This window comes from Lepisosteus platostomus, chromosome 5 (genome assembly GCF_059453375.1).
Source record: "Lepisosteus platostomus isolate fLepPlt1 chromosome 5, fLepPlt1.hap1, whole genome shotgun sequence".
Lineage (NCBI taxonomy): Eukaryota > Metazoa > Chordata > Actinopteri > Semionotiformes > Lepisosteidae > Lepisosteus > Lepisosteus platostomus.
This window is the reverse complement of record NC_142615.1, coordinates 53,894,770-53,904,896: the sequence shown is the minus strand read 5'-3', so window position 1 is coordinate 53,904,896 and position 10,127 is coordinate 53,894,770. Positions and strand designations below refer to the sequence as shown.

At 37.0% G+C, this 10,127-nt stretch overlaps 2 long non-coding RNA genes across 2 annotated transcripts in view; both read left to right on the top strand.

The window, feature by feature from the left end:
• The first annotated feature begins 6,695 nt into the window (after positions 1-6,695).
• Positions 6,696-10,127, top strand: part of LOC148669316 (uncharacterized) — a 209,257-nt gene continuing 205,825 nt past the window's right edge. The window contains exons 1-3 of the long non-coding RNA XR_015937008.1: positions 6,696-6,965; positions 7,229-7,255; positions 7,388-7,492. This is a non-coding gene — a long non-coding RNA (uncharacterized LOC148669316). The remainder of the gene's footprint in view (positions 6,966-7,228; positions 7,256-7,387; positions 7,493-10,127) is intronic.
• LOC148669357 (uncharacterized) lies at positions 8,829-9,624 on the top strand. Its single transcript, XR_015937057.1, has 3 exons — positions 8,829-8,939; positions 9,193-9,302; positions 9,513-9,624. It is a non-coding gene; the product is annotated as an uncharacterized LOC148669357 (long non-coding RNA).

Here is a 10,127-nt window from a genome sequence, read left to right as displayed (position 1 = left end):
ACCTTGCTAGCCAACGCTGATAGCCGAGAGCTACTTGAAAAACTCAAGGCTGCCCCATTGGGGTGTGCAGCATCGGTCAAAACGCCCGACCCGGTCTCTAAGATAACCGCAGAAAGGAGATGATCATTAATACCTAGACCCACATGGTTGACTTTGTAACATTTTTTCTGTGGGTATGTGTGTTTGTGATAAATGACTTGAAATGTATATTAAAAAGTGTGAGCAATGTAGTTAAAAATGTTTGTAATAAAATGGCTTGAATGTAACATGTATTAAAAAAAGCTTGAGCAATATAACCGCGAATGTATAATAAAAATATTGTATTGATTTTAAATAATATTTTCCGTTCTTTTTTAAATAATAACCACACAGACAATAAAATGTTTCGATTTCATTTTTATTTTAGACGGTCGATTAACATTTATGATGTAATGTAGTGTGCTCTCTGAGGGCACCAGTTCTGTAGGGTTTGGGCATTTACTGGGACAATTATTAATTGTAGCAGCAAATCACAAAATTGATTCTTTTGATGGCTTTAAAATCCAACCATGCAATATAACTCAAACAACGCACACAATAGGTACTAATACACAAGGATACATTTATTAATACATAGAATATGCATATAAACCTAACAGATCTTATCGAGAGGGTTATCAGAATACAAAAGGTATATATTCAGTCAGTTACAAAGTGTTACACATATCAAGAGGACATACGTTCAGTATATCATTCATTTAGACCGTTTCGTAAATGCACTTGGTTATAACTTCTACATTGGATACTAAAAACAAGTACATAACTCTTAGGAATTAAATTGATATCAACTGGTTGGGATAACAATTGAATTCTCGAGCTGTAATGCAGTGAAGTTGAATACTCATCCAGTCTTTGGGGATTCAGATCTCCTGCGGGCACAAAGAAGCAGTTGCAGGCTTGTTGCTGTCCAATCCGCGCTCTCTGGCTCGGTGCCAGGCTGTGCTGTGCGGTTTGCGACGGTGCGCTGCTGATGCTCACTGACCGGCTAGTTAGTGTTGGCTTTAACTAGCACAGTTTGTGCACAGGAGAAAAGATGACTGTGGGTCCCAGCAAGTCAGGAAGAGGACCGGTTCGTTCCTGATGAAGAGCTAGTTCTGAATAGTGATTCAGCTGTCCACAGTTCCGACCTGTTCACGAGGCCTGCTGCTGGTGCTAACCTCGGGTGGATCCTCTGGTTACTCTCTGGCAACCTCCGCTCTAGACTCTTAGAACAAAGGACAGTTCTGGCACTCGGACACACTGGCCGTTCCGTGGTTGTCCGGGCTGAGTCTCAGGATGGTCAGGAGGCGCGCTGCGAGAATGTCCTGACCTTGGGAGCCTTCTGCTCCTGGGCCGTCCTGCCCTGGAATTCTCCTTTGAATTCCCTTTAGAATTGTCCACAGAATTCTCCAGAAATCCCTCAGGCTCTCTGTGTTGCCTGTTTTTACCTGGAGGAACTTCAGCTCGTTCATTGGCTGAAAGTTCCATGGGCATCAGAGTCCCACGTGGGTTACTCGGCCCTACCAGTCCCTGATTGGTTGATCAAGGTGAGATATGAGTCATTTACTCCTGACACTTAGGAATGCAGTCCAGATGTCCATCTGGCACTCCCTAGACAGATAGGCGCCAATGGATGACCATTGATCATGATAGCCAGGCTTAGCTAAGTGCATCCCCCTTTGGGAGCTGTCCTAGGAAACCTTATCAAAGGAACCTTAAATCAGCCTGCATGAATAGTTTCCCTGTGGCTGCACCACAGAGATGAACAGAGATGGGACCATTTGGGAAAGCTCAGAACACTTAATTCTTTCTTATTAATAAGCCTCACCGCTACAATGACATGTTTTAAATTGGCGTAAACACCCGCATAATTGAACATTCCCAGTGGGCAGTGATTCGTCGAATATACGTATATTCTCATCGAAAATCTGGCTATACGTATATATACGTCGCCGCGACGTATAATCAACGTCGAATTGCAACCGTAAAATCGACGACATTAATAAACGCATATATGCACTCTGCACAATGTACGAAGTAAATTATTTTCGCAGTAATTAATGTATTATATTTATTACTATATTTATTATACATAGTAAATAAATTAATTACTGCTAAAATAATTTACTTCGTACACTGTGCAGAGTGCCGTATACTCCTAGTTGCGGCACACACGATATATACAGTAAAAAGCCTCAGGCACTGTGTTAGATGTGTTTTCGACGTTATATATGCGTTTATTAATGTCGTCGATTTTACGGTTGCAATTCGACGTTGATTATACGTCGCGGCAACGTATATATACGTACAGCTGTATTTTTGACTAGAATATACGTATATTCGACGAATCACTGCCCACAGCTTGGCATACAAGGGTTTTGCGGAGGGGGTCTTGCCACCTGCCTGAAAAAAACAGTAAAATGTTTGAGTGCCTACAGAGTTTCTATTTTTATTTTCTTGAGAAAAGTTGATACCATTTCCTGGACACCCCGTCCCCCATCAGTGCGCGGAGCCCGGGGAAAACTCTGTAGGGGAGTGTCTGAAATTCTGAGGGGGGGGGTGATATTTTGGTTGAAACGGAGCTGTACGGTGCAGCTACCCAAATGAAATCTCGCAGCTATGCCATTGATTAGTGCTTCATGATAGAAGATAACGACTAGCAATCTGGTATTTGCGATGAAGTTCAGTTTCACATTTTTTGTCACTCTCGTGGTTTGTATTGCCTGGAGCGAAAAGTACCATAAGCGTTCATTTTTGCAGCTACATGGAGGTTCCGAATCGTTAAGAAAAAATTGTTGTTAAACCAACAGAAAGCACAGACTGCTATAACTAGTCCTAGTTATATAACGATTTTAAGTATAATGATAAACTACTGCAAGGAATCTGTCCACCTGAGCAAACAGGATCGTAATGTTGACGCTCAATAACGAGTGACTGTTAGTGTCAATTAGTGTTGTCTGACCATTGACAAACTACAACTATTTTTTTAGGGCGCAAGTTAAGTTAAGTAAATCCTTTTGCCCAAAACTGAAGGGGCGACACTCCTCCCTCACCCTGTGACGCCAGGCCTTTCCCCATCCTATTCCATAATGTCATTATACTGTATATAATACAACAGTGACTGATCCTTACTAACTGTATGCGTTAAAATTGCACATCAGCTCATAGCAGGGGACACATAGCCGCAATGTATTATCAATGTTAAATTTCAACCATAATATCGACAACATTAATAAACGCATACGTTGAGAAAATATCTAACCCAGCATATTTTCCAGTTATATACCACAATGCATTGCTAGTATTCGTTGGTCGCCATTTTGGCCACGTTTTTCAATCGTAGAAGAAGTCCACGAATATCTCAGCAATCCTCTTTTGACGAGTAAGTATAAATAATAATAATAATACTATCTGAACACAAACAGATCTTACTTAATATTATTTTGATTAAAATAGTATGTTAATAAGCAAAAAATGGCACATAAAAATAGTGTGAAGGGGAAAATTACACAAAATCGTTTTGCTGTTTCTCTAATTTGAGAATCAGAAAAAAAGCACATGTTCAACGGGTCATTGAAAATAAGTATGTAACATGTACCACTAACAACGTCAATGCTAAACAACCCTTAATGTTATAGTACCCCATGGATTTGTAAAGTATGTGATGATAATTTTCTCTGATTCTCCTAAAAATATATGGATATTCTTAGAAATTAGAATTGCCTCAGCAAGATAACGATATGTTTTTATGGGAAAAAAATAATCGCGGTGTTATACTCCTTTCTGTGTGATTTCTGAAATAATGTTATTGTTCTAAATTTAACTAGGCAATGATACACGGGAAATACCTGCGTAGTGTGACCTTTCTTACTCACTACGCAGGTATTTCCCGCGATATGTTTTTATCGCAGTCATTTTGTTCTTTTAATCAAATTAGATTATATAAATGTAAACAGTAGAAAATCTCTGTTAAAATCCCAAAAATAAAACTGATGACAGGAATTGCGAGAAATTACCGAGCGTATGGTACGGTCTAAAACGTGCAACAGTGCTGTATGTAATTTATTTACACAGCTTTGCATACAGGGGTTTCGAGAGGGGGTCTTGCCACCTGCCTGAAAAAAATGTAATTATATGTTGATTTCTTTGAATGACAATATTTCTATTTTTATTTTCTTAAGAAAAGTTGATACCATTTCCTTTTATATTCCATCGTCCTTACAGTACCTTACATACAGCAGTCACTGTTTATTTACTGTTTATTTGCATCTGTTACAATTATCTGTAGGTGCACATCAGCACGCAGGGGACACACCAAATCAGACTTTATGTCAAAGGACTATTTATCCCGATGGAGGAAGCGACGTGCAGAGATAAATGCTCTTGCAGAATCCAGCAGTGATGATCAAGATGACAGTTTTCACATAGATGACACCAAGGACGAGAATGTGGAACAATCGTCTGGTGATATGGGTGCTTGTGTCAGTGATGACATTACACATCAGGATTCAAATGACTATGGGTACACTGAAGAAGTTATTACTTCTGAAGAAGAAATCTTGAATGAGGTTGAAAAGTCTGACTCTGATGAATCTGATGTAACTGACCCCAGTTCTGAATCTACTGACCTTGTAGATGAGGCACAGACTGACCCAGCAAGGCCAAATCTATCTACCAAACTTGTAGCTTGGTCTGCAAAGCATGGTTGTAAAAGACAGTGTTTCAATGATTTATTGGAGATATTGAGACGTCCAGGACTCTCCTACACACACCTAATAAAGTGCAAATCAGTGATAAATGCGGTGTTAAGTACATTTACTTTGGATTAAAGAAAGGAATCCTGAAAAACAACTTCTAAAACATTCCAAGAAGGCATGCATTCTGTAGACTTGTGTATCAATGTTGATGGAGTTCCTCTCTTCAAATCTACATCTGTGCAATTTTGGCCTATTTTGTGCTCTTTTCACCAATTCCAGCCTTTCATAATGGCATTATTTTGTGGAGGGTCCAAGCCTGAATCAGTTGATGATTATGTGAGTGACTTTTTAGAGGAGTTAAAGTTACTCACCAATAATGGCATTCACTTTGAAGATAGAGTATTTAATGTTACTGTGAAGGCTTTTATATGTGATGCCCCTGCACACTCATATCTGAAATGCTGCAAAGGACACAATTCGTACTTTGGCTGCAAAAGATGCAAAATTAAAGGGAGCTGGGAGGGAAGAGTTGTTTTCACAGGGGAAGAGGCATGTAATGATCATACAGATGAACAATTCAAGAACCTTGAGTACAAGGAACACCAACAAAGACTTTCTCCCTTAGCTGCTGCTGGAATTGGGTGCATAAGCCAATTCTCCCTTGACTACTTGCATCTAGCTTGTTTTGGTGTTGGCAAAAGAATTCTTATTTTCTTAAAGGAAGGACCAGCTAAATGTCGACTGTCTCTCAGGCAGAGGAAATAAATTTCTGATAATTTGGAAATTCTTAGCGGAAAGATGCCTGGGGAATTTACTAGACAGCCAAGATCCCTCTCAGAGCTTGACAGATGGAAGGCTACAGAGTTCCGCCAGTTCCTTTTGTATACAGGCCCCATTGTGCTTCGTAATGTTGTATCAAAGGAACTATACACCCATTTTCTGACTCGGACGAAAGAAAGAGAAATGCCTATCTCAACTATGCCCAAAAACTGCTTGATACCTTTGTTGACAATACTCAGCATTTGTATGGACCAACATTTGTTGTATATAATGTGCACAGTTTGAGATATCTACATCAGGATGTGGTACAATTTAATTATCTGTATTCCAATTTGAAAACTTTTTACAGTCCTTGAAGAAACTAGTGCGGAACAGTCATAACCCTATAGCTCAAGTAGTAAAGAGAATGAAGGAGAAGGAAAGAGTTCAGAGCAACTGTGATGCATCTGGTTGATGGATGTATATTTCGTCAAGACAAAAAGACTGTTGTTTCCTGTTGGATAATGAGGACTTTGCATTTGTGAAGGAGAAAAGAGCAGACAGAAGTCTTCTATGTGTTGTTGTACGACAGACTCAGACTTGTAACTTCTTCACTGAGCCCTGTGAGTCAAAACTGCTTAATATTGTATATGTTAATAGTCTGGAGGTGCATGCAAGGGAGAAATTCCTCTCTGTAAAAGAGCTGCACAGAAAAGTAGTGTGTCTCCCATATGGTGCTGGTTATGTCCTTTTCCCTCTTCTACATGGCATAGAACTTTGATTCACACAGGATGCTTCTGTCTGCTCTTTTTTCATGGTTAAGTTTAAATTTTAAAGTTTTTGAGGAATTGCAAGTAGTGAATACCATCTAACTACAAATGTATAAATAAAGCAGAATGTTTATTATTGAATTATGTGTTTCATTGAGTATAATCATTATAAGCAAACACAAGTGTAGTAATCAGCACCGCAATCTGAATTAAGACTCAAAATTAAAATGTGTATGTCTGTTTCAGGTGATGTGGACACGTGCTGTTTGGATAGAGCAGGAGGGGGAGGTTGAGGGACTCCTGCCCTCAAACTGGGTGGATGCCCGAAGAGAGTTTGTGTGGTGGCCGAATGATCCAAAGCAGGCCACAAAACTATACAAAGAGAAGGCCAACCCTAATAAAGATACTTGGGTTACTTTCAAGCTCGTTCAAGTTTAACATACATCAGGTATAGCTTTCTTTGAAAATAAGAGCAAATTCCTGTTAATTATTATAAATTCCGATTGAATATTTACAGTAACTGTCTATGTACATGCATCAGTGCAACAATACCTTTTTCATATTTGATCATATGTAATGTAAATATAATTATTTGTAGACAAGAAATCAGAGTGTGATCACTTTGATTTAACCACCTCTGTTACGGATGCTGAAGACGAGGAGGAGACACCCAATCCAAAACGCAAAAGTAAGAAGCGGGTGTTCTCCGATTACGTTGATGGTATGTAAAAGTAACAATCTCAATAGCTATATTTTTAACCAGTTATTAATATCAACTGATGCCTCATTTAGCTTGTACCTTGTTATTGATTTTTTACAACCCTTTAAAATAAGTCATTTTGAAAGGTGCTCTGTATGAAAATGTTAAAAATCTTATCAGATTTGTTGATCATGGAAATTGCTAAGAATTTTGGTTAGCTTATTCTATGTTAAACTAATTTTCAGTATTATATTGAAATATGATCATTTTCTATTATATTACAGACTTTGATTCTGATGCTGCTACTCCAAGTAAGTCCATTTCTCTGCCTTTAAAGTTCCCAAAATAAAGGAAATAAATTTATTGTAAAAAGTTACAGATCAAGTTGATTAAATAATTTAATTTGATATGAAATATTTTACTGCCATATCTTTTCTGTTTAGAAAAGAAGAAGCCATTGAAGCTGCCAGTGCCACCCCCAAAACTGAGGTTCTCTCCTAGGAAGAGTGTCTCCCAGACCTCACTCAGCTGTTCAAGTACGCTTAAAGGTAGGTTATTGCAATCAAAGTTAAAATGTTTTCTTAATGTCCTTAGAAGATAACCATCATCAATCATATTTAAAGACAAGTTAACACCATTCTTTATGTTATTGAAGCCCAACCATCAAAGGTGAGAACTTCTCCAAGGAAAAAAAACGGTGCTGAGTTCTGGCTTCAACATTCCTGAAGTTATTACTACATTTTTTGCCTACATCTAATAACTCTATGAAATTGAGATGAAATTCACAAGTTAATTTTTTTTTATTACGTCTGAGGTTATGTCACTGTACTTTCCTAAGTCTGGAGAACAGTGTACCATAAGCGAATTATATTCAAAGATTATTGGACTGGTGAACATTTTACGTCCATACTTAAATATTAAATTAATCTGCAATATTATATTAACAGCCCAGGTAGTCCAAACTGGGACCTCACCACGCAAAGTTCGAAGCCCTAAGCAAGTTATAAGACCAAAGTCTTCAACCGAACCCCAGAGTCACCATGCCTCCTCAGTACTTAGTACATTACTTGTATCATATTAATTAAATTATTAAATTTAAGAATAGTTTATGATCCCTCTGCAAATGATAGATTTGTTAAGTATGAGATTATTGTTAACTTTTTAATTTCTAGTATCAAACCAGGATTGGCCAGAAGGCAGAAATGATCCTGGAAGACTGTCAAAAAGTATGTCTTTTTTATTGTATAAAGTAATAAATAAAACTACCCATATTACAGTTTTACACAGAATGTATTTTAATTATGTGTAGGCTCGTATACAATATAAAAATAAGTTGCAAAGGAACAAGTAATAGGTTTATTCCATGCTGAAAAAAAGAAGAAAGAGAACACAACGTTTCGGCCGTGGAGCCTTCTTCAGGTGTGGAAACCTGAAGAAGGCTCCATGGCCGAAACGTTGTGTTCTCTTTCTTCTTTTTTTCAGCATGGAATAAACCTATTACTTGTTCCTTTGCAGCCTACGCATGCTGACGCAGCTACCCACATAAAAATAAGTTGTCTTTTACCACAATGCTACAAACGACACAAACATATTCAACATATCCTATTTCAGATAGGTCATAATTTTATAGCCTACATCTGATTAATGATCCATCTCTGGCATACGTTCATATTTTTAGTTTATAATGTATAATCTTGCTTATCCTTTAATGGCAAAATAAAGTGTTTTCATGTTCTAAAAAGTTACTACAATTTTTTTTTACTTTGAAAAATGGTCACTTTGTATTTATAGACTGAGAAAATACTGCAAAAAAGTGCAGTTAATATGTGAAAATGCGTTTGTTCCATTGAATGTGTAAATGGGTATGTCTGATTAGTTGATTAATGAAGATCTAGTAGCTTCTAATATTATTTCTAATATAATATTATTTCCAGATAAACCAACTTCGGAGAGTAGGTGGCAGTGATGTCAGAGTGTGTTCACAGTCTTGTCAAGGTATTGCTTATTGATTTTTTAAACATGTTTTTACATTACATTTTTACTTTGATCCAGTTAAAATATCCACAGAATTGAGCTTATAGATACCTATGTGTTAACCACTGAATGTGCAAGGTGTAAAACTGCAAAATTGTCTTTTAAAATATAAGGGTTACAGTACTACATTTGATCCTAAATATTTGAGTAAATAAATGTTGAGTGGAAACTCACTTGAAAAAATGTCTAAACTCAGTGAAAATTTGGTTTTCAGACTTATGACAAATGAACTGATGACAGAATTCAACTTCGCTGGCACAAACCAAAAAGATAAACAACAAAAGAGGGGCCTGGGAGACACAAATCTTTATAGAGTAATTAAAGGTACTCATATTCTATGTTGTACTTTCAAACTTTGGGTACTCTTTAATTAGGACAGACTTTATTGCTCAACTGCTATGATGCAAGCCAAATTGTATCCGTTTATTTCAGCTTTGAGCTTAGTAAACCTTAATGGTTCATTTTTGAGATTATACTCAGGAAGATAATAATCATCATTTATTTGAGTAGTAATATTATATAATTTTCTCCTAGCTGCAGTGCCGAAGTCCCACCCTACATCAACAGAAAAAGAAATAAAGGAGCACGCAATGTGTTACTTGAAGAATGCATATGCAAGGCAGGGAGTCAGGAGATCCGGACACTGAAAATAATAGGTTTCTGGTTCTGTTAGGACAATTAGACAGGGTTTGCAAATGGTGGACAAAAATCGTCTTAACTTCCACAGTAATATTTTTTTTTCTTGGAAATATAGAAGTTGTACATTTTAAAATGTATATTTGAATCAAAATGTGGTTTTGAGTTAGTGTGTTAATGTAATTAGTTTGTGTTTGTCATTACTATACTGTATATTGATGTTACCAGAATTTGTAGCTGAAGTTTAAGACTAGTTGTGTTTTTTTTATGATTATTGCCCATATGTTGATTGTTGATTGATTGTATAAATAAATACATATTTTTCAGCTGTGAATGTGTATTTTCACAATACATTTCTAAGCCAAATCATTGGCTTGGTTTACTAGTTTCTACACCTATAAAACCTATCTTTGATGTATAATAGACCTCTACCCATATACGTATAATAGTCCTCTTAAGTTATCTGTATAATAGACCTATAACCATATACGTATAATAGTCTTCTAACCATAT